General features: G+C 36.1%; 1 pseudogene; it reads left to right on the top strand.

Annotated features, from left to right (window-relative positions):
* Nucleotides 1-9,580: 9,580 nt before the first annotated feature.
* Nucleotides 9,581-16,975, top strand: LOC149230019 (mitogen-activated protein kinase 9-like; annotated as a pseudogene).
* The last annotated feature ends 9,599 nt before the right edge of the window (nucleotides 16,976-26,574 follow it).

Genomic DNA, 26,574 nt, shown 5'->3' with positions numbered 1-26,574 from the left:
ACCCTTATTTAAATTTCATGTTTCCTTACTAGACCCAACCCCTAAGATTTTTTTTTTTTTTTTTTAACTTCTACTTACTCCGACCTCACCGCAGGTTATTCACATTACACCAACTAACTATCATTCCTTCATTATAAAAGGTTATTTCTTACCTATCTCGAAGGGTAAATTAAGGTATTATCGTACAGGGTCTATATAGTCCTAAACTTAAAAACCATTTGATTGTCTCTGTGCAACAAACAAAATCTTTAAGAAGGGAATCAATCAAGTGTCCTACTATAACTTACAACAATTATGAGGAGGGCACAAGCCATATTATATCAGGGTTTAATTTGATATGTTCCATCCATCTAGGCTCCATTCAACTATGTTCACCATATTATATCTTTATAATTTCAACATTTAATTAACCACGTCTCCATTGGGATGATCCAAATATACTTCTGCATGTACGACACATGCAATAGTAGTAATCAATATTTATCTTAAAAAATTCATTTGGAAACATATTTTTATGTTCTGTTTATAACTATTCCTTATATACTACATAAGACAAACAACCCTATTCAAAATTTAGAACAACAATTTATAACAATCTCATTATGAAATGGTAACACTTATCCAATCAACAAAAAATTCTTTGGGAATGATAAAGGGAAGTACACATTCCTCCCAGCCAACGAGTTGTTGTCAACAACTCTCCTCAAGCTTAGACCTATTTCCTTTAAGGATCCCCCTTTGTATTTCCTCTATATTCAGGAATCCCCCTTCGTATTAGATCAAAGTTTGGAGTTTGATTTCTCCGCTTCTTGGCCTACCCATAAAAATATTTTCTATCATTTACACATAGTCCAAATTGTGACCATGGTAGGAATTTAAGGAACCCAAAGAATGGAAGATGGATAAAATCTAGACCATGTGATATAATACTATTTACATGTTTATTTGTTGTTGATACACCCAATAGATGAGTACTTGGTTATCATTGTTTTTACCTCGTAAAATGTATATGGCTATATAAAGAAAAAAGTTAAAACATGTACTTTATGCCCGATGGTTATAAATTTACAACTAGTTTTGTTTCCATTATTTATAAGATTTGCATATAATACTGCATTTGGTGCTATGACTTTTTTGTTCTGTATTGGGGTTGTATGTGGTAATGCCCTATAATGTATGCTTTCATTGTTACAAAATGAACATCTGTGCATGCTAATATTTTTATTATTTCTCATAGAAATTGCTCCATAATGTCTAGGCTAAAATTTGAGAATTGCGACATTATGTTAGCATGAAGAAAGTACGATTACAACAAGTGAAGCAATTTGGCATGTTGAGCTCAATTATCTCTGTACAAGTAAGGTCTTTAGTCTATATAATCCAAATATGACACCAAAATATTATTTGCAAAGCCATTAGAGAATTTGTCATTTATTTATTATTTCTTTAAATTATAAATTAAAATTCTCATTCTCACACATTCTTATAAAGGCTAGGGTTGAGCATAGGGTATTTTGTTCATGTTTTCCTAGCCATTTCTATGTCTTATCTTCAGTTTTTATGGTTTTGCAAACAATGACAACAATTTTACAAACAATATTGTTATCATTCTTACCATGTAACGAGATTATATAAAGCATCCTGTTAAAGAAAACTATTTTATTTTCTCATAGATTGACTATACGATGAATATCAAGAGTGGTGTAACGACAATAAGAAGACATTCCTCAAAATATTTGCAAACTCAAGCAAAGCATGGGGAACCAAGACCTTATCGCACAATTCCCTCATAAGGGCAAACTTCTATTAATTCCTCAATGCTTGAGTGTTGCAAATATTGTATAAAGGGTCCCTTATATAACTATAACTGACCATAACATTCTCTTCAACTATCTCCTACGATCTCTCAATTATCTCCTCAAACCCTTCCATGAATCTCTTAGTAAATATTCATCCCTATTTTCACTCATTCCTCTTCATCTCCTGTAGACTTCTAGAATTAGTTTACATCCCATCATATTACTTATTTATTATTCATTACAAATTTAGGTTCTTTTATGGGTTTACATTTATTTTGTAAATAACTTAGTAAAATTGGAATAAACCTGGTTTCCGTCGTGGTAGGTGGCTGAGGTGGAGCTAAACCAATTGTAGACTATATCAATGGAGTATTGGTATAAGCAATATCTACATTAGGAGATGAAATTGTTGTTATCTACTTACTTCATTTGAACAAGTCATTTTGTTGTATTTAAAATTCTATTGAATTGTTATTATCTTGTATGTTCCTATTCAAAACTCAAATCCACAAAATAAAATATGCATTACCTTAAACCATTATACATGTTGTAGATGCAAGAATGAATAAAATCCTGAGCATATCCATGAATATCATATAATGAGTAAATACATAAGAATACCCATGGCTTTCATTTACATTATTAGAATTGTGTATGCTTGCTCAACATTGGGGTGCATGTGGGTATTATAAACCCTAAATCATGCATGTTCTACCTTATACATCAATTGAATGTAAGAATTAGGCATGCTCAATAAAGCATGTTGAAATCAATTATGTTATGTAAGAAAAACAAGTGGTTACTCGACTATGGAGTGCACCAAGAAGAAATAATAAAAAATGAACAACTCTTTTTTGTAGTCATCTTACTCCTGATTTCTATGGAAATAAGAGCCATCTTTTGAACTCCATAGAGTATTTTTTTTCCTACAAAATTTGAACTAAAAGTTCCATTGCTTCAGTTGTTGAACAACAAGTGTTGGAATCTACTTAATCAAGAAGATAACATAAACTTAAAATCAAATCTACAACTACAGAATATTTCAACAGTTGAAACAACTCTCTCTCTCTCTCTATATATATATATGTGTGTGTATGTGTGTGTGTGTGTGTGACAAGTACATACCAACAGTGTTGAAGAATGTAAGTAGTTTCGATCTTCATAAATGATGTAAATATTATTTGGAGAAAGAAAATGATAAAAAGGAAAAAAAAAAATTGGAGCATGGGTTTCATGCTCAAGTTTATCTCAATAGGTCTCTCAGGTTTATCATGAGTCAAAGAGTCATTATTATTGTAAAATACCCTTTTGGGCATTTGTATCATTAAAATAAAAATCATTTTGTATATGGAAAGATTTAGAAGGCTCCTAAGAACCAAGTCAGCCAACCTACATCAATTCGACCTTATGAGGGATATTTGAGCCTAAAGAAAGGCTATATAAAGAAATGATTTGACTTCATTTGTGAGACAATAAAGCAATCATATTCTTGGTTTTATCTACAAAGGAAGAAGGAATGTGAGGGTCATAGGATAAAGGAAGGCTAGGGAAGAAGGAAGGGCCTCCATAATTAAGCGAAGGTTTGAAATCTTGCCATCTCTTGCTCACATGTACGAGTACCCTATGGTTTCTAGGGTTACCTTAGGTTTGAATTGAAAAAAGAGTTGCAGGATGTGTTGGCATGAGTTTCCTGGGTCTAGGGTTTGGTCTTTGAAGTCTCCTTTGAAGTTTATTCTATTAGAAGAGAAGTTCTTTATGGGTTTTCCCCTTGGAGGGGTCTTGCCCTAGCTTGGAGCCTATATCTTATGTTCATTGTTAATGGTTGTGATCTTCTTGTTTTGGCATTTATTTGATGATAAGGACATAAGCATAATAAATATAAGAAGAAGACAAATCACAAATAATTGTCATGAATGGAAAAGATAAATTTAAATGTTGCCTTATCTAATTTTCCAACATGGTATCAGAGCTAAGGTCAGAAACATTGGCAGTTGGAAGGATCATTAGAAAAAAAACGTATTGCTCCTAAAATCTTAAAAGAAGGGATTGATTATGCACCTGAAGTTGCCGAGCTCAAGGAAACTAGGCTGAGGGCTTAAAGAATACTAATTTTGGGTCTATTTTGTCTCTATTATAGGTCTGAGTAAGGAGCAGAGGTTAGCCACAGGCTTAAAGAACATAAATAAGCATGGTTTGGGGTAAATTTTCCTCAAAGGCAAGGTTGAGTCATATAATGTAAAGAAAAGAGGGTCTATGAGATCACGTCAAGGGATACTATAGACTTAAGAATAAAGGCCAAATGCTGAGCTTCTGTAATGGCTATTAGAAAGGGCCAAATAGTCTTAAACAAGTAATGAAAGTGTCCTCTTAAAGCCTACAATGGCATGACAAGAAAATAAAGAGACAATAACCTTGTTAAGGAAGCCTTGCCACAATCACTTGAGAAGGAATTAGGCTGAGTTAGAAGAGTTTTAACAATAGTTACAACTTGCCCTGATCAAAGGCCAAGACTTGAAGGAAAATTTTAGGTGATTTTTGGGACTATCTTTGCATGGTATAGGTGGTCAATTTCTTTATGTTATGAGCCAAAATTTGTTGGAATAAATTATAGAAGAGCCTAACTTTGTTAAATAACAAAGAAGGATTATGAAAATACTACTTCTAGACGACATATTAGCCCAGGTATCAATGTATGGAAGTAGGAGGATATGGAAGGAAGGTCACAACTATAAGAGAGGCCTATTTGGAGCCTATAATAAGGGTTGACGTGGAGTGTAATAAACCCTTACCAGAGGGCCGAAGTTGCGCTATGATAATGTGAGCTTGATCCCATAAACAATGGAATGTCATTCAATAGTTAATTTAAAGCAAGTAATTGTGGTTGAAATCTAATTTGAGAATTTGTAGCAACATTTCCCTACCAAAAGTCAAGAGGAGCAAGAGTTAACTCATCTTGAGAAAAGCATCTTGTCTTGACATTTGAATACCCCTCTTGAAAGTAATGAGATAGAATCCTTGGGAAGCAATCTCCTTCAAATAAATTGAAGACAAAATCCTTTACAAGAAAGGATGAGGTAAGGCTGCAAGAAGGTATGTGTGATATAAAGGTAGTAAATATTCATTTGCATTGTTTTTGCTGAAGGGTCTATATAAAGTATGCACTAAGATTTTGTTGCATCTAGGGTTCATAGACCTCATCTTGTTGGAGGCTTTTGGTATCTAGGGATTGTAAACCCTAGAGGAAAATGAATTGAAAACCCTAGTGAAAAACCCTAACCCTAACTGATTTTTCCCTCATTAAAGCCCTAACTTTTGTTATCTAGGGTTTGCAATAGATAATCTAAGGTATATGGTAATGTTGAGCGAGGGTGGAATTTAAATCTAAGATATGACATCAAAACCCTAGGATTGATGTTTTTATGAGAAATATCAAAGGAATTTAGGGTTTGTGTCTAAGAATCCTAGGAGAATTCCCTATATGAAAACCATGAAACCTTAGGTCATTATCATACTCTTGTTCTTGTATTTTGCTTGGTCATACTTGTTAGTGAATGTTGCAAATACATAGCAAAAGAAGAAAAATGGGAAGGATGGATAAGTAAAGTAGTCCTTATGCTTGGTAATGATAAGCATGATGGAAGGAGAGAACTATAAGGACCCTGAAGAAACTAATGCTAACAAGGTCCTCAAAGGAGTAAGCATGTATCATTATCGAATATTGTTTTAGTATGGCATCATAGATAAAAGCTTGCGATAGTAGCATATTTAAGTCTACTTGTTTAAATTGCTTGAAATCATCTAGTCCTTTAAGAATGAAAAGCTTGGGAACCATTATGAATAAGTGTTCATCCATACATTATCTAACATTATGTTAGAGGAAGTCATTTTGCTAAGGTGGGTCATCACGATCCTGTAAGAGTCATCATATTGGAAGGCTCTTGGAAGAAGCATTATGGCAAGATTATTACATATTCCATATTGTATGGAATCAATATGTTGAAAAGGATGAAGTAATGTAGTTGGTAAAATTTTATGTTCATTGTGAAATACATATAGCTAGATGAATGTGTGAAAGAGTAGGAGTGCATGCTCAAAAGTAACCTTTGGGTAATAATTCATATAATCCTAGAAGAAAGGTTAGTTAGATACATAGCGGCTCTTTCATTGATGCCTAAGTAGATGAATTTGACTTACCCTAGAAAGGATAAAGTGCTAAGACTTTCTCGTTAGAATATATTTACTAATGATCAACATCAAATACAATCTTCAGAAGCAAATGGTAACTTGGTAATCAAGTTCGATCCTTTGGCAGTCTGATGCATGAAGGAAGATTCAAGTGGAGATTGACCATAAGGATGTTGATGATGAGAAATTTTTCATGATAAGGTAACTCATATTTTATTGCCAGTTATATGCTTAACATGTTGTGTGTCACCTGGAGGAATGTTGCAGGATGACAAAGGAATATTGAGGAATGCTCAATATCTGGTACCTGACAACTATAAAGTCAATATGCGCTCATATTGGGATTGAAAGGTAGCAGGGCAAGAAGATAGCCTGAAGGTAAATGGAGATCACTTTCTTAAGGAAGATATGATCAGTTGGAAACTTAGGAAGGCTCAATATAATCAAGTTAAAAGTGATGTGCAAAATTAATGACGTGGAACCTGTCACAACATGAAGAAGATGGCTCCATGATACCTCGAACGAAAGTAGGCTCAATATGATGAGATGCAGAGAAAAGAGGGAGCCAAGCAAATATGAAATATTTGGCAGCTGATACTCTTATGAAGACAAACTAGACAGCTTATGGATATGGCTCCCCAATTAGAAAGGAAGTCAAGAATATCCTCTAAATTTAAGAGGGAGTAAAGGAGTCTCCTTGAATAGGAGCCAGGACCTATTCTCAAGTTAAAAAGGAGAATAGTGATATCCTCTCTAGTTGAGAGGGAGCGATGTTGAACATCACATATGCATTCTCTACTTCATGTGTCAACCACCTTATTAGGACTAACAACGGTAAGTCCAAGTGAAGGCCTTAGAGATAGAATGGTAGAGGATTGGATAAGCATCTATGGTTTCCTTGAAGATAAAACATCCAAGAAAGTGGGCTAGGAATCGACACTCTTTGAGGATGTGACAGGTATCCAAGATAAGAGTGGGGGAAGAGGACCAATATTCTTTGAGGATTCAGGGCCAAGAATCCAAGATAAGAATAGTCCTAAAAGGACATACTTTGTGGACATCTGGATGGGGAATGTGCATTGTAGAGGTAGTGCGGTACCACACATAAAGCCTCCCAACAAAGACTCTTGAATAAACTAGAACTTGTTTAGTTAGGCCTCAAAGACAATGTTGGTTGATCATTATGTTGATGCTTACAGTTGACTTATCAATCTGAATCTTCTTATGAGAACTTTTCAAAATGAGTATTGTCCTTGTACTAGTTGGAAAATTATGAATACCTCCTTAGTTAAGAGGGAGTGTTGAAGAATGTAACTAGTTTCGATCTTCGTAATTGTCATTTGAATCTTGTAATGGTGTAAATATTATTTAGAGAAATAAAATGATAAAAAGGAAAATAAAAAATTGGAGCATGAGTTTCCTGCTCAAGTTATTTGTCATTAGGTCTCCTAGGTTTATCATGAGTCAAAGAGTCATTATTATTGTAAAAGACCCTTTCAGGCACTTGTATCATTAAAAGAAAAATTATTTTGTATATGGAAAGGTCTAGAAGGATCCTAAGAAGCAAGTCGTCCAACCTACATGAAGTCGACCTTGTGAGGGATATTTGAACCCTAAGAAAGGCTATATAAAGAAAGGATTCGACCTCATTTGTGAGACAATAAAGCAAGCACATTCTTGGTTTGATCTACAAAGGACGAAGGAATGTGAGGGTCATAGGAGAAAAGGAAGGCTAGCAAAGAAGGAAGAGGCTCCATAATTAAGCGAAGTTCTGAAATCTTGCCATCACTTGCTTACACGTGTGAGTAACCTAGATTTTCTAGGGTTACCTCAAGTTCAATTTGCAGAAAGAGTTACAAGTTGTATTTGCATGAATGATAGGCTAGAATAACCTTCATTTTTAAAGGGATATTACTTCGCTATCTTTGGATATTGGCTAGTGGACTTAATTCTTGGTGGTATTCTGCGCTAGGGTTTGGTATTGGAAGTTTCCTTTGAAGTTGGTTCTATAAGAAGAAAAATTCTTTCTGGGTTTTCCCCTTGGAGGAGTTTTGCCCTGGATTGGAGCCTATATATTATGTTCATTATGCATGGCTGTGATCTTCCTATTTTGGATTTTATTTGATGATAATAATAGAAGCATAATAAAAGGAAGACGAAGATAGATCACAGATAATTGTCATGAATGGAAAAGATAAATTTAAAAATTGCCTTATCTAATTTTCCAACAAACAACTTATCACAAGCTAGAACAAATCACGCTCTTCAATCCCTAACTAGGGAGAACATAGAAAACACCGAGCCAACAACTCCTCCTAGTTAGGAATCATTCCTAAACAAAGTTAGTTACTCCACCAAAGATCCTCTCTGGCACCTACACTTGCATCACATAAGTGTATAAGGAGTCTCCTTCTCTCCCCTACACAATAAGCACATGAAGTAGCACTTGTGTTTTTGCATGACATAAAACCCTAGTCTTATCTCTCACAAGAGCTACTACTTAAGATACTTCTCTTGCATCTATAAGGTTTATCACAAAAACTATCTTCTTTGTCTCCTTTCCTACAACCCTAACCCTATAATTTCTTTTGAAGTTCCTCTAATAGCCTAGCACAGAAGATGAGAAAAACTATAAATGAAGAAAAGTAAAAGAGAGAGGGAGAGAGAGAAAGAAGTGTTCTACACTCCTCACATCCATAATAAAAGTGCGTGATGATCGATTTGACAAAAAGTCTCTGTCTTTCCTCTATTTCTACGAAATTTAAGGGAGACCAATAGTACAAAGTGGACATGTAAAGCTCTCCAACTCTAGGTGACGTATGTCATGCTAAAGGGCATGCACATATAACAAACAAGAATCCTTCTAGAGCCAGAATATTGATAGTGGGTCACCTCTTCTAGAGCTAGAGACATTCTCTAGGACATATTAAACCTCTCTAACTAGATTTATATATCAAATTTCTTTCCTTAGATGTCATAAGGCCTTCACATTCAACTTCAGAGGAGGACCCCACCTCTCCCTAATTTGACAATAGGAACTTAGTCTTGGAGCTGTGAGGCTTTCATGTATTTGGTTTTGGAGCATTGCCTTATGTTAGTTGCATCCAGATTTTAGAGATCAACTTTGTTTCTTGCCTTTATAAGAGTGACATTTTTTTGGAACTCCCACTTTGTTTTGCCACATATGTATTGAACAATCACATTGACCTACGTTTGGTTATTTGTTGGAAATTAATACACCTGTGACTTATCTCAATTGGAGAGGGGTGTTTTATCACCATAAGCCTGTTTATTTATGCAGTTTGACTTAAGGTTCAAATGTGACATTCAATTTGGCATGCCTATTTTGATTTCCTTTATAACTTTTTTGACCTAAATTTTTGTAACCCATCTAGTTTTTCAAACATTCAAGATATATTCTCTTGTGTGATACACAATGTTGGGCCTTGGATATTAAACATGTAAATTCTTTGTAGGAAAGACCTTGAATGCCCCCTTAACTATAGATGTAACTTAGCTTGTAATATTGGATCAAATGTCATCTACTGATAATGACTTTATCATGTTAGAATTCAACCAGGTTTTTTGTTGAGAAAATGTCTTGGTTTGCAACATTGTGCAAATGTGCTTATGCCAATGGTGTTCTTTTGATATTCCAAAGCTCGCTGGAGATACATTTCTTCATCAAATATGGTGAGGAAAATCGATACTAGATATAGGAGGTTGTTGGCAAGGGAAGCTATGGTGTAGTAAGTTCTGCGATTGATACTCATACTGGTGAGAGAGTGGCAATTACGAAGATTAATGATGTATTTGAACATGTATCTAATGCCACATGCATTCTTAGAGAAATCAAGCTCCTTACGCTGCTTCATCATCCATACATTGTCGATATTAAGCACATTATGCTTCCTCCATCTTGATAAGAATTCACCAAGTTATCAAAGCAAATGACGATCTCACACCTGAACACTATCAGTTCTTTCTATATCAGCTTCTTAGAGCCCTAAAGTACATTCATATAGGTCTAAAAATGTCTCCTGAAAGATATGCTTCCAGTCCTAGTAAACAAAAATTATTTAGGCTTTTTTCTATTGGAAGTCTCATTGTTTTACTTGTTGAAATGTTATTATGGTTTCCTTACAAAAAATGTATTTCATCATGACTTGAAGACAATAAATATTTTGGAAAATGCTGACTTTAAATTGAAAAGATGTGAATTTGGGCTTGCTTGTGTCTCCTTCAATGATGCTACATCTGCCATTTTCTGGACGATAATTTCTCCCACCTCGGATTGCATGTGAATAACTACCTAGAATGGTGAAGGGAGGGATTAATTTTCTCTTCATGTGTAGATTCTTGCTCCTTGTTTAGTTGATATTATTTGTTGGGTGTTTGGTCTATAATATTTTCTCTCCTTTATGATATGAGCTCACATTAGCATCTTAATTCTATCACTGAGGAGAGCATTGATGGTATTAGCTTTCGTGGGAGAGGATCCCATTCTTAGGTGTGTGGAGTGCTTTGCATGGCTTTTGGGCCAAACATATTAGTGTTTATCATCTTGTTGACTATCAACATATATAAGATGAGATTCTCTAGTCACTAAGCATGCTAAATGATGCATATACTTTAGTCAACATTAGAGAGGACATTTAGGTTCTGAAAGTAGCAAAGTTTGACTATGGGGCGATACTTAAAATAAAATTGTTTACTTTTCTTTCCTTTTCTTCCCCTTTTCATGAAAGGTTGATATTGAGTGGATCTTGTTACAAGATTATTTGGCAACTAGGTGGTATCGAGCCCCTAAACTTTGTGGTTCCTTCTTTATTAAGGTGAATCTTTTAATTTATAGTCGAGTTGCATTTTTCATGCTTGTCATTTTGTTTTTTTTGTTTTTTAGTGCTTTACCCCATGGCTAGAGGGCAATTTTCCTAATCATAGCTCTATATAAGATTAGCATAATTTTGTTTGTACATTGTTTAAACTTTAAAGCAAACAAGAGAATACATGTTGTTGGTTGTTAGTTGTTATCACTATCCTGTTGGGGCATTTCTTTAGGAACCTAAGATGACATTTTGTTTTTAGCTTCTACTTTATTAATATATATATATAGGTGAGTAGTACAATTTAGCTGAGGCAAAGGCCACTAAGAATCAGGCGTACCACTTAGAATGCAAGTCAAAAAAATAAGACATTTCCATCTTTAACATTTTTTGAGAACTCTAAGAAAATCCTAGTTTTGAAGATTCAAAAACTAACAGGGATGAAAGCATATAAAAGTAAATAGAGTCTTTAAGGTCGAAAAACTATCAGTGATAAAAGTCAAAACAACTAAAAAAAATGCAAGCCCATGAACTGAGAGCTAAAACAGTTTGATTCATAAAATAATTCCAATATCCTTCCTTAATTTATATCAAGCTGATTTTATTGCATTATACTAATTTGTTTACTTATATTATAAAAAAAAGCGTTAGCTTTGAAGATGTTTATGACATGCAGTTTTATAACTTTTCATATTCCAGGGTGACTGTAATGAAAAATTACATTCCAAACCATTAATAGAGACAAAATATGCAAAGTTTGCTAAAGTATATGCCATGTAAGGGTGTATATATCAAAATGGCACTAAGTGCAAATTTCAATACATATCGTAAAAAAAATTATATAGATATCCACATTTTAAAACATTGATTGCACTCTTGATAAGTTCTAACCATTCCTACTTTGACCTCATCTAAGATTTAACAAGTTTTATTAGATATGCTAGGGTATGTTTTCTAAGAGGATATTCGTTGGGAAGAGTGCCATGACATTTTCTTGTGTAAAGAAGTCGTATTTCATGAAAACCGTGTTATGGCAGAACACACTATTCAATAGAGATTACGACCTGACAGTGGCAGAAGAGTCATTGTTGATACAAACTTCCATTTGGGAATGAGTGGAAATAACACCTAATCACTAGCAACATTATGTGTTACAATCATCACTGAGATATGTTGCTGGTGGAAATTTTATGAGTATTCCTGGAATTTTGCTATTGTCCATCTAGATGTTTCAACTAGTAAGAAAGTAATATCCCAACCGATGTTTGCTGCACGTTATGGCCTTGTTTTATTGTTAAAATGGTGTTTCAAACCATTGTTTTAAATCTTCAAATTCATACTTGGAATTTCCACAAAATCTTATTCTCTACTAGTGAATAAAGTCTTGAATGAAGATCAAATGTTGTTGGTGTGACTCTTAGAATTTGCTCGTGAAATAGAGCACTTATATTTCTTAACTTTGCTAACATTAATGTTTTCTGAAAAGGTTTTCTTAGAGATGTTATTGTATGTCAATTCCACGCATTTTAGCATAGATATTTCTTTTCAATGCATGGATCTATATCCGTTATAATTTATTGCTTTGATTCTTTCTTATAATTTAGAATGACATTGATATGTTTTTCCTTGTTAGAATTATGGAAATAATGCTATACCTATCACTTAACTTCTTGGTGTTATATTTATGTTGCAATACACTCCTACCGTTGATATTTGGAGCATAGGATGCATATTTGTTGAAATGCTTATAGGAAAGCTATTGTTTCATGAGAAGAGTGTTGTACATCAACTGGATATCATGACTGATTTGCTTGGCACTCCATCACCATAAACACGTATTAGGGTTGACCCTCTCTTCTTGTTCATCACATTTGCAGCAAGGAAGAATTTTTGTGGATTTATCTAAAGAGATACATAGACATTTTGTAATAACCCACAATTAAAATACACAACTAATTATATCAAATATGAGATTAATAATCAACACACCAACTATTCAACTAATTAGCATAGAATTTTTAGAAAAATGAGCGAAGACGACTTATCTGTAGCGACGACATTCCTTACTCGTGATTTCAAAGTTGAACGCTATTTGAATCTCCATAACTAGTGCAACAAAATTTTGGGGACGACTCTCCACCCAACCGTAGGCTCAAATGCACATAACCTTTCTACAACGAGTCACCCCCGAGCCCTCAATCAATGTATCACTGCTAGAGAATCCTTTGTCTCACAACACTTTTCTTCTAATGGAAGGAATGAATCTTCTCACCCCCCTCATCGTCCATTAAATAAACCAAACAATTCCAAGAATGGAAAGGGATTTGCATGTACACATTTCATGCATCAACATGTCAAATTTTATTTCTTTATTTTAAGTTTTACTTAATACAATGTTTCTCTTAATTTACCTCCTCCTCCTTCTTCTTCTTCTTCTTCTTTTTTTTTTTTTAACTTTACTTATTTTTATAGTTATTTATATATATTTATTTAGAACTCTAGTTTATTATTTACTATTATTATATTTCCTTTATTATTTATTTACTATTATTATATTTTCTTTATTATTTATTCACTTGTATATTAAGATTATTTTCTTTACTTATTTATTATTATTATTGTTATTAGGAAGCAGTACACATTCCTCATGCAGGTTAGGTTTGGCATGTTATTGATTTTTTAGTGATAATGGATTCAAAAATATTCTTTGCGTAGTAGTTGTTACATCCTATGAAAGCCCATGTGATAAACGTTTTACTTCCAGCAAGCTGTGAAGAAATAGCACATGCAAACAATATACATGTCTAAATTTTGCTTTTTATTTTCCTTTATAACTCTTCTTGAATAGTTTATCTTTATGAAATTTTCAAACCTGCAATGAGAAGGCCAGAATATAGGTAAGTAACATGCGGAAAAAGCATCCAACGTCCTTCTTACAAAAGTTCCCAAATGTAGATCCACTTGCCCTTCATATGCTTGAGTGTATGCTTGCATTTGATCCAAAAGACTGACTTGCAACATAGGAGGTGAGAAAATATAAAGTTTGAAGAAAAAAATAATTGAACGCTACTTCTATTAGGGGAGCTGTTGTTTGATCTTCAAATATAATGTTAACTTAGGGAAGTGGTTTGCAACTTAGTTATTATTATTGTGCAAATTTTTTAGGCATTAATTGATCCATATTTCAATGGTTTGACAAAAGTTGAGTGTGAACCTTCAACGCAACATGTTTCAAAGTTGGAGTTTGAGTTTCAAAGGAGAATATTAACAAAGGATGATGTGAGAAAGCTTATATATTGAGAGGTAAACAAACAATTAAAATGCTATTGTTGTTTATAATTAAAATGTCATTATTGCTTATAATTAAAATGCCATTGTGGCTTGTCATTCAAGCCTCTGTCTTCAGTTTTCTGTTAGATAAAAAATTGCAAGACCAAGAGATCAATGGTCTAAGTATAGCCAGAGGGGTCAAAAGCTTAAACCATGCCTTATTTGCGGATGATACCTTGCTGTTAGGCAGCGCCACCCTCTCCTCAGCTTCCAAGTTTAAAGCTGCCTTAGATGTTTCTATCAAGGCTTCTGGCAGCGCCCTTAACAAGAACAAATGCCATATTTACAGCTGGAATACCTCGCCTAGATCTCTATCTGCTATCTCTAGATGTCTGGATTTTGCTGCCTCATCCTCCTGGACCTCTTTTAAATATCTGGGCCTCCCTGTCTGTCACAAAAGGCTCTCTGTCAAAGACTGGCATCCACAGCTTGAAAATTTCAAATCTAGAATTCAGTCCTGGGGCTTCCGCTGGCTCAATGCTGCTGGCAAGTCAGTTCTTGTGAAATCTGTGCTTTCCAGCCTCCCAATATTCCATTTTGCAGGTCTCCTTGCTCCTTTAACCATCCTCAACAAGATGGATGAGTTTATGCGCAGATTTTTTTGGAAGGGCGGAAAGAAAAATGAAAGGAAAATCCCTCTTATCAGTTGGGAAACCATTGGCAAGCCGTTGTTGGAAGGTGGCCTGAACTTCAAAAATATAGGTCACCAGAACGTGGCTATGGCAGCAAAGACCATCTGGAGGATCATTGCGCCCAAACCTGGATGGGCTCAGCTTGCCTTATGGAAAAAGTATTTCAGGGGATCCTGATTAAGATGTTTAGAGAATGAAATTCAGGCTCAGAATTCACCTCTCATCAAGCAGAATTCATCATTTCTAAAACTCTACACCAAAGCAGGCCCCCTAATCAGAGAACACTCTTATTGGATCCCCGGGAATGGCAGGAGGATAAATATCTGGTCCGATCGAATAATGAACATGGAGCCACTCGAAAACAGAATCGCCACCAGGGATCTGCGCACGTGGATGGACAACAATGGGCTGTGCACACTCTGGGATATCTCACTGTGGCATGATGAGACCTGGGCGGGCTGGAAAACTGCGGTAGTGCCGGATCACCTGCGCAAGGAATGGACCATGCTGACAGAGCAACTCCACGGTCTGGCCCCCACGCAGATGAGAAAACAGGATCGAAAGGGATGGGGAACGCATGACAGAGGGTACACGGTTGCCATGGGATACAGAAAGTTAAATGAGAAACCCCATGTTCCTCCCGATCCAGCACCGTGGCATGGAGTATGGCGCACCCCCTCATGGCCAAAGACGGATTTTTTTGCCTGGCAGCTCTGCCATGAAAAAATTCTCACACACGATATTCTGCAAAGGAAAGGAATTCAGGGACCTTCTATATGCCCACTGTGCAAAGAAAAATCCGAGACAGCTGCGCATATAATGCTGGAATGCACGTTCTCCAAACGAATCTGGGGCTTCTTCGTTCAGAATTTGAATTTCAACTTCTTATTGCCAAATTCCATTGTGGAGCTGTTCTCAAATTGGACAGCCAGATATCCAGGTCAGCCTCCAAAAAATCAGGTAGTAAAAACAGCATGGGACATTCTTCCAAAGACTATATGCTGGCAAATTTGGCTTGAACGTAATAGAAGAATTTTCAGAGGCACAAATCAGAACAACAAGGTTTTAGAGAGCAAAGTTAAAAGCCAAATCAAGGAATGCCTAGCTGACATTAAAGATGATTCAAACCTCAGCCAACAAGACATCTCCTGGGGTACACTCATTGGCTTGCAATTCCATCCAGCAAACAGAGTTGTCCCTTCTCACAAAAATTGGCACATAAGAAAATCTGAAGACGACTTTAAAGAATGGCTCAATGCGCTTTCAAGACATACCCTTTTCTTTGATGGGGCAGCAAAGGGAAATTTGGGCAAAGCTGGTGCAGGAGGGGTCATAGTAAACCAAAATGGGGAAATAATTCACTCCTTCGCATGGGGGCTTGGACATACAACCAGCGTGCAAGCTGAAGCTCTAGCTCTATATCAAGGACTCAAGATCCTCCAAGACACAAATATTGAAATAGCCAATGTAATCGGGGATTCTCAAATTATAATAGATGCAATGATTTCCAGCTCCACTGTGACGGATCTCAAGCTCACTAGACTGATATCCAGAATCAAGGGACTTGGAAAACGCTTCCAGAGATTAAGCTACTTTCATGTGCTGAGAGCCCTTAACAAAGAGGCAGACAAAGAGGCCAATAAAGCCACTCTACTCTCAACAGGAATCAAGCAGAAAGACAAAGAAGAAACATGGGATCCCATACCTTAATCTACAGGCTCAAATGTTTTACTGCCTTCTTTTAAAGCAATTTATCTGTATCTCCAAATGGGGGAAAATAATTAAAAGCATGGACACTAGATCAAGGAAGAACTTTGTAAGAATAAGATGCATATTCACTCACAAAAGTGACCCGCATCAGAATACAGAAGACCTCTATGTAATCAGATTATTGGCATTCAACCCAAGAGGAATATAAATACCCCATACCCGTTTTCGTAAAAAAAAAAAATGCCATTGTGGCTTAAATGTCTTATTCTCTTGATTTACTCTGGAGAAATCTAAAACTTTATGATGACTATAACTTTTCTTTCCCTGTTTTTCATATTTTGGGCAGATTTTAAAGTATCATCCTCAGATACTACAGGAGTATCTATGCGGTGCCAATAATGCCAACTTTATGTATCCAAGGTTTGCCCATGGATATCCTAATTTCATTGTTCATTTTAATGATTTTGGCCCTTATTTCTTAGTTACTTTGTGAAGTTACATGCATTGAGAAAACTCAACCAAGTATATAACAAGTGTAATATGCAACGTTGCTGCTTAATACCCACCTCTTATGCAAAAAGTATTTGATACGAGAAGTTATTGTAACCAGGATAAAAAGAATACTACTACTATGTAAGAAATAAGAATAATTGTAACTCGTTGACCTTTAATTGATATCGAGTAATTCATTTCTTCTCTAAATCATGTGAACAAAAATTAAACTATAATAGTAACAAGTTTTAGGAATTAACTTGAAACAGACACAGAAAGGATCCAAATCAATTTGGGAGCAATATCTGTTTTGATTATTTATTTTCCCAGGAAAACATTACATAAACTTTATGAAAGCTTTCTCTCCTTAGAACTAATACTAATAATGGTTAGTGCTAAAATTGTTTATTCATTCTGCTAATTTCCCTTGCTTTGAACCTCTCTTTAGAACATTGTGGAAGTTGGAAGTTGGAGTATTATTAGTTGTCAGTTTGATTTTTATAAAGAAAATAATTATGTATATTTCAGAAGTCTAAGAAGCAAATCTTGAAAGTAGATATATCTAATTGCCATGAATAGATCTTTAATGTAATAAAATCTAGATAAACAAAGCATCATTACAAAAACTTATATTAGTTCAAAGCCATTTGAAATTCTATTGTTAACAAGACTTCTGAAAATAAAAGATATAGTGAATGGTACTGTCTAATTTGTGATTTACATCTCAAGGCAATACCTAAGGCTTCTCAAAGCTAAGTGCATAAAATATCACAAATATAATAATAAGAAAGCACACAGTAATATATTGTTGCACAAGTTCTAGAAATTCCAATGAACATATATTTTTTGGTTTTAGGATTCCCTACCTTTGTGGGAGATTTAAGGTTTAGTTTATTTTTTTGCAGATTTGCATAAAATTATACAATCAACTTACAGGTGCCATTCCTGTCTTGTATGTTAGTTATATGATTGGAGTACCATACTAATAGAAATTTTTATTGGGTTATGCCAAATATGCCCCTTTATGCAGACCATTTCATTGAGTTCAAGGGTGGACTTATTGTTCAGACTTCGTACATTTGCCATCACTAGATGCATGCTTTCCACATTCCCTTTCAGTTATTTCTGAGTGGGTTGCTAATTGTGCCATCTTTAGGCATTTGACATTGCGGAGCATTTCATTTTATCTGCCTCTACTATGAGATCCAAGAGTTGTTTCATTGTCTATTTCAGGAGTCACAAGCACTTTCTAGTTTCTTCAAATACCATGACCAACATTGATTGTATCTTTACATGTAGGGGGCCCTCACAGTTTAGTTGAATATTTGTGGCCACCCCATAGACCAACATCTTGTTTCTGAGGATCTGTTCCTTCCCGTGTTCCTGTCTACTACTGAATTGATCCTCTCTCAGATCTACCTCTGTGAACTATAATATATGCCTTAGTTTCTTTTTTGATAAGCACAAAGATTACAAGTTTTGTGTAAACATTACACTGCAGAGGAAGTTCAACGTTAAGGAATTTCATTCAACAAGATAAACTATTACAAGTAGATACAAGGGAAGGTCCTTGTGAGTCACTGTTGATTGATTACCAAGGAAGGTCCTTACTACTTTCTATTGATTTTGTTATTACCAAAATTGCATTATTACCAAAATTGCACTTTGGAGCACTTTGTTGTTTCCCACAGTTATCAAGAAGGATTACATTGTTGAGTCTTGCCTTAGTCTTCAATGAATAATTACTTCAATGTTGAAGAACTAAATTAATTATTTAATTCGAAACATATGATATGATATAAGGTTGTAATACTACATTATTTATTGAACCCCAAAACATGAAAACTAGAAACAAAGTTTCCAAAATCTTTGTTTCAATGTGACAAGATCCCAGTTTTTATATTTAATCAAACTATGGAGTTGAGAATGTAGCTATTAAAGATATCCACTAAATTGGGAAATATATGTTTGGGTTCTAAGGCATGGCTCTGAAAACTCAGAATGTTAAAACTCTCCACAATGTGATGCTTTACTTAGAAATAAGAATCATAGAGTTTTTTCTAAGCTATTTATTAAACTATTTAAGAAAATTAATTTAATAGGCGAGGCTCATTTAAGTGTTTTTCTATCTCTATTTGATGGATTACCAAAATGGACTTGCTTTTCCCTATTATAACTATTCCACTTTCCCTTTTTGGTTTATTAAGCCCAAATCCCCCTTTAAGGGTAATTGCATGTGATATGATCCATTGTTATTTGTCATGCTACTTCTAGGTTAGGTTTCAACGGAAACCACAATTAATAGATATCCATTTTGTATGTAAGTGTTCTCAAAATTCTGCATATCTTTTTAATTTTAAAATTGCATGTTGAATTTTATCAACATGGATTTAGAAGTTTATAAGATTTAGGAATCTGTTATATCTAAATATGATCAGTGCCTTAATAATTCTCAAATATTTTCTGGCAAAGACTATAATTACTAATATCCTTATTATTTTTAATGTTCCTTCCTCGAGGTATGGACATGTTGGTAATTTTTGCTCATGAAGTTTTTTCAGGTTGTTCTAACTTTCTCTGCCTGTTTTTCTTGTTCCTTTTGCCTTTTGAAGCTCATAGTTGTCATAAAATTGTTTCTCTTATGACAATTTCAATTATTTTAGAACCATATATTATTCTAAGTTGATTTTGTGTTAAATAGTCTTGTTTACATTTGCACGTAATTGATTGGGAAGGAGGTGGGTATTTGACGTCATATTCATCAATGCCATAAGGAGAGATAGTTATTGGTAGTCCACAAGAACAAAGAGAAAACTAACGAGTCCTATAAGGTGATTGAACATTGGGGCTTAGCTTATTTGAAAATAATAATAATTATATAGATGGTTTACACTCCTACATTGTTTTATGTTGGAGAAGGTGGACGAGAGAGAAATGCGATGGTTCTATATTGGTTCCTCTGGACCTTAAGGATCATGGCATATTGGGGCATGTTACCCACCCACATGTTTGGATAACCATAGGATAATTTTTTTCTTCTATGATGTAATTTTCTAGCCAACTGTCATACATTATTTATTATCTGTTGTTTTTTTTCTTTCCATTTGTTTTCACAAGTTACAACTTGAGCTTTTCAACATATAACTTAGTTGGAATGATTGTGCCTAAGCTTTTCCTGAAGGTTGAATACTAAGTTCCTAAGGTATTTTTTTTTCTATGGTGACATTTTATTTGAGTTTCTTGCGTTTATGGGGAAAATGGCATTCACATTGTTATGTTGAGGTATATGTCGTATAAATCCTTTATAGTCTACTTTAGTTTATATTCTGGCGTTCATTGTCTTTCATTTCTTATATTATGCATTGTGTCTTCTTTTATTTTCAAAAGAGGAACTTAGTATTGATTGTAAGAAGTAGGAATTAAAGAAAGAGGAGAACAATAACACTGGAGCGACAAATGCAAAAAGAGAGAGAGAAAAGATAACCAGTCTAGTGATATCCTAAAGTCAATACCTCGCATGAGACACACACATACAAACTGAATGCCTTGGCAACACAATGATAATGTTTTGAAGTGATGAAACTATATTTCATGTGTAAATTGTAGTCCAACCAATATTGAGTTGGAAACTTATATTGTAATACTTGACATTTCATATAATATAATTTATGTGGTTGAAATTATTTATAGTTGTACTTGATATTATTTTGTTTTGTAATTAACCTATGTAACTTTGCGTTTTTATATTAGATGAACAAGCATATTGTATGACATCTTTTTAAATTTTATCACAAATTCATACTAATTAATTTATGTCGATTAACAATGAACACATAAAATCAATCTAAAACTACTAAATTAGTAGTTTATATTGATTAATGATGAACACAAATAAAATGAGTATACAGACTAAATTAGTTGTTTATAATGATTATTAATGAAAGTAAATGAAATGAATATAAAGTACTAAATCAATCGTTTATATAATGAATATAAAACTACCAAAAAAAGGTAAATGACTACTGTAAATGATAAATTTGTGGTTACAAATGACAACTAAGTTTTGCATATATATACGAATATTAGTAACTAATTTATAGTATCTTATAACATGACGAAAATATAGTCATATTTCTTTGGTCATTAATTGGTTCCAATCGATGACTAAAAATTGCATATATATGACTATTAATAGCGAATTTATAGTAATTTATAACGCAACCAACATTTTAGTCATATTTATTTGGTCATTGATGGTGACAATTAATGACTAAATCAATGACCAAATTAATGACTAAATATACCACTATGTGATAAAATTGAGAGAGCCAATTAATGATTAAGCTAAATACGACTAAAAAATTGTCGCGTTATAAGATACTGTAAATTAACCACTATTGGTGAACAACTGAAAAATATTAATTTATATGCAGATTTTAGTTGTTTTTTTAGTAACTAATTAACCATTTTGTACTAGTGTCTCATTTATGGAGCTTAGATCTTGTGAGCATTTTAAACCTTGCAAATCCGATCAAACCTTCACACAACCATGCTCTGATACCAAATTTTAACCAAAAAACAAAAGTGAAGGTATTACTGAACAATTTGCAAACTAGTTTATGTCTCTTTGTGCAACAGATCGTAATTGCGAAAATACATAAACGTAAGTAAAATTGCAGAAAATTACAAAGCAAAGAGGATAAAAACACATCATAGACAAGACACAACTTGATAACGGAATTCACCCATCTTGTCTTCGGGTCCAGCTTCTAGTGGTGACTGCTTTATTAAAATGTGAAAGTGCTTAATACATCAATTTACAAGCTTATGACTGAAAAAAATAACTCTTCCTGTTGTTAAGAACGCTAAAAAACACCCATCTAGGCTCTCCCGAAGCTCAACAAGGCTTAAAAAAGAGCAAAATACCCCCCTTACAGCATAGGACTGTGAAATAACTCTGCAAAAGGCTTTGTTCTACAAAAGATTCAACAATATGGGCTTGTACCCTGAATGGCTGGGTGTGGGCACTATTATGGTGTTGGTCACGGGTTCGAATCGCTAAAAGTGTCGATGGTTGTGTTTTTATTTATTTATTGTTTATATCAAATAATTTTTTTTATAATCACCGAGCAGTCTGTGCACTAGTCATATTTGGTGGTCAATCATTGGCGGTTAGCACCAATCGTCGGCCTCGTCTCCGGTCTTGCCGCCACCATATAACCCTCGTCATAACACCTATCTGAGTTGGCATTGAACCATAACTTTGCACTTGTTTCGATGTCTCTGATCACGTGGAGTCTCATACAACCAAGCACGTTATTGTTTAGACCGTCTCCACCTATAGCACTTGCCTCCAATCATGTATATGTCATATAACCAAGTGTGAGACCAATCGGGCTAGCTTGTCGGTCCAACATTTTGATGCCAACCTTTAATTATTATGACAGTAAATTAAAACATCTGCTCGCTGTTTAAAAAGTGTTATGCTCTTAACCTGCAAAATGATACCCAAATACAGAATATGCGAAGAAAAGATACCCAGAACACATAATAGCAATGATTTTATTATTCAGAGAGTAATGTTCACTTGCCTCTTCGAGGGGGCAACCTCCAATAGAGCAGAGCTCGATTACAAAATAAGACACAATGCTCCTCGCAGGGAGTCTCTATCCTTTATATATGACTCATACATGCAATACCACAGACCAATACCGTGGGTTTTATTAATACCATCTATCTAATACTACGGCCCAATTGCAACTAACTGTGGTTCCGTCATTAATTGCGGATTAACCACTTACAATTATTAATATGGGCTTTATTGACTCTTGACTATGACGTGATCCCATTACATAAATAAGGGGGTTAGGGTGGGACCCTAACATGCCCTCCCCCTTAAGACTAGCCTTGTCCTCAAGGCTAAAGCTGCGGAAACTGCTGAAGAATAGTGGCTGGTTCCCAAGTTGCATCTTCCAGAGCAGTGTCTTTCCATTTGACGAGGACTTCCTTAATCATGCGGCCACGTAGTTGCTTGTCTCATGTGTCTAGGACCTGTTCAGGTTGAAGCCAGATGGACCCTTCTTCGTCCAATTCAGGTAGACTGGTCTAAATTCTGCAATTGTTCCCAATCACTTTTTTGAGGCATGAGACATGGAAAACTGGATGGGTTTTTGTAGTAGGTGGCAAGGCCAACTTGTAAGCCACTTCTCCAATGCGCTGAAGTACTTGATATGGTCTGTAAAATTTGGGAGATAGTTTCTGACACCCCTTGTCTTTGAGTGATGTTTGCTTATATGGTTGTAGCCGTAAAAAGACCTGATCCCCTTCTTGAAATTGGCGCTCAGAGCGATGCTGGTCTACTTGTTGCTTCATGCGGTTCTGAGCTTGATGAAGATTCTCTCGAAGATGGGCGAGCAAGGTTGCGCGGTGTTGTAGGAGTTGATCCACTGCTTGTACTTTTGAGCACCCCTTGAGATACGAAGTAGGTGAAGGCGGGAGTTGACCATGTACTGCTTCATAGGGAGTCATTTTGGTGGTGGCATGATAGTTGGTGTTATACCACCATTCAGCCAGAGGTAACCACTGTACCCAAAGGTGTTGCTTTTCTGAAGTGAAACACCTAAGGTAGGTTTCTAGACATTTGTTGACGGCTTCGGTTTGACCATCTGTGCGGATGATAGGAAGTACTGAGTTTTAGTTGAGTGCCTTGTATCTTGAAGAGTTCCTGTCAAAAATTATTGGTGAAGATCGGGTCGCGTTCAGATACAATAGAAGTGGGCATGCCATGCAATTTGAAGATCTGATCCATGAAAGATTGAGCGACCAAAGTTGGTGTAAATGGGTGGGGTAGGGCGCAGAAATGAGCATACTTCGACAGTCGGTCCACAACCACTATGATGACTGACTTGTTCCCTGACTTTGGAAGACCTGTAATGAAATCCATAGAAACCTCCGTCCAAATTGATGCCGGAATGGGCAATGGTTGTAATGTGCCTGGTGTGTTGACGGTTTCCCCTTTGTGGTGTTGACCGACATCGCATTCTGCTACGAAAGTAAGGATGTCCTTTTTCATGCCTATCCAAAAAAATGATCTTCTGGTGCGAGCATACGTCTTCTGAAAGCCCGAATGTCCTGCAATGGGAGATGAGTGCAATTCTGCCAAAATGCGACTTTTGAGGGTGGATGTTGGTGATATTACGACTCGGTCCTTGTAGCGAAGAATATCATCCTGCCACGAGTAGCCCTTGGTGGAATTTGGATCTACCTGCAATTGAGAAATGAGTTGGGAGAGCCCGGGGTGTGAAAACCATTCCCTGCGAGCCTCTTCAATCCAGTCTGGAATGGGGAGGGAAATTGCTAGCAGAGTACTTTCCTCCTCAAATTGGCGAGATAATGCATCTGCTACACTATTGTCTTTCCCTTTCTTGTAAATGATCTCATAATCATATCCCAGCATTTTGGCGAGCCATTTATTTTGTTGTGGGGAGGATAGGTGTTGCTCCAAAAAATATTTAAGACTGTGATGATCTGTGCGGATTTGGAAACGTCGCCCCAATAAGTAAGGTCGCCAGGTCTCGACTGCATGTAAGATGGCCATCATTTCCTTCTCGTAGGTAGATTGGCCCATATTCCTCCCACTTAGTTGTTGGCTTGTGAAGGCCAACGGTTGCCCTTCCTGCATTAAGACCGCCCCAATACCTGTACCCGAAGCATCACATTCAATGACAAAAGATTTGGTGAAGTCAGGTAGTGCTAAGACTGGAGTGGAACACATGGCATTTTTTAGAGCTGTAAAGGTCTGTTGTGCTTCCTCATTCCAGAAGAATGGATTTTTCTTTAGGAGTTGGGTGAGGGGCTTCGCTATGCGACCATAGTTGCGGACAAATTTACGATAATAGCCTGTGAGACCCAAAAATCCTCTCAAGCTCTTCAAGGTCTTAGGTTGAGGTCATTCCTGCATTACCTGGATCTTTTTGGGGTCCACCTTGACACCATCACGCCCCACAATGTGGCCCAAATACTCTACTTCTGCCATGCCAAACGAACACTTGGACATCTTGACAAATAATTTATGCTTGCGGAGCAGTTGCAAGAGTAGATCTACATGCTGAAGATGTGCGGCCCAAGTGCAACTATAGATGAGGATGTCATCGAAGAAGACAAGGACAAATTTCCTGAGATATGGTTTGAGAATGTGGTTCATAAGGCTCTGAAAAGTAGAGGGGGCATTACAAAGACCAAATGGCATGACCAGGAATTCATAATGGCCTTCATGAGTTCTGAAAGCAGTCTTGGGAATGTCGACTTCCTTCATGCGAATTTGGTGGTAGCCTGAGCGAAGATCCAACTTAGTGAAGAATTGAGCCCCATTGAGTTCATCCAGCAAATCATCAACCACCGGGATGGGAAATTTATCTTTGACTGTCAACTTATTGAGGGCCCTGAAGTCGGGACACATCCGCCACTCCCCATCTTTCTTGAGCACCATGACCACTGGGGATGAATAAGGACTAATGCTGGGACGAATGACACCTGCTTCCAAAAGTTCCTTGATGATTTTTTCTATTTCATTCTTTTGGGTGAATGGATATTTGTATGGGCGAACATTTGGGGGTTGGGCCCCTGGAACCAAGGTGATGCTATGATCATGTTCCCCTCGCGAGGGTGGAAGCTCATGAGGCTTGTCAAAGACCGGCAAATGGTTATTTAAAATCTGTTGCATCTCAGGATGAATTGGCAGAGGCTTGGTTTCGACTGCCTGGATGGCATTAAATTGAGCTACAACTCCATGATTGCCCTTTTTTAACAATTTTTCCATCCTATGCGAGCTGATGATAGAGGGGGCTCCCGCCTGGAGTCCACGGAGGGTATGTGTGTAGTTGTTATGCTTAAAACTCATATATAACTCCTGGAAATCCATTGTGATTGGCCCAAGAGTGCGGAGCCATTTAGCGCCGAGGACAATGTCGCAACCCCCCATGTGTATGGCAAACATGTGGGTTTTCAACTGATAATCCCCCATTTGAAGTTTGACATTTTCACAGCGGCCTTCACATTTCATTGTGCCTCCATCCGCAATTTGAACTTGGAAGTTAGAAACTGCTCGTACAAAACAATGCACTGCTTTTGTGACTTTTTGATGGATGAAATTATGTGTACTTCCACTATCAATCAAGACTACCACTGGGCGATGTTTAATAAAACCTCTGATTTTGAGAGTTTGAGGGGAAGAAATCCCTGCCAAAGCATGCAACGAAATAACTAGTTCGTCAGAGACATTGTCCTTTTGGTTGTCTTCTTCTAGCGGCTCATGTTCCTCAAGTGGTGGATCTTCCTCTGTTGAGCTGTAGTCAGTGGCATCAATTTGAAAAAATTTGGGCTCCTTGCATTTATGACCTGGGGAGTATTTTTCATCACAGTAGTAACATAGTCCTTGCTTTCTTCTGTCGGCCATTTTCGCAGGGGACACCTTTTGGACCTTAAGTGTTTGAGTCGTGTTGTGAGCCTGTGGGGGGCGACCTTTAGCGGAGAAATTTGGGCGACTGTATTGGGCTGCTAATGCACGTTCCACGTTACGAGCTACCTTGCAAGCCTCCGTCC

Source organism: Pinus tabuliformis, chromosome J (genome assembly GCF_031772625.1).
Source record: "Pinus tabuliformis cultivar Carrire ecotype Pingquan chromosome J, CPIR1, whole genome shotgun sequence".
NCBI lineage: Eukaryota > Viridiplantae > Streptophyta > Pinopsida > Pinales > Pinaceae > Pinus > Pinus tabuliformis.
Note: the sequence above shows the minus strand (reverse complement) of the source record. Positions and strands in the feature narration are given on the sequence as shown.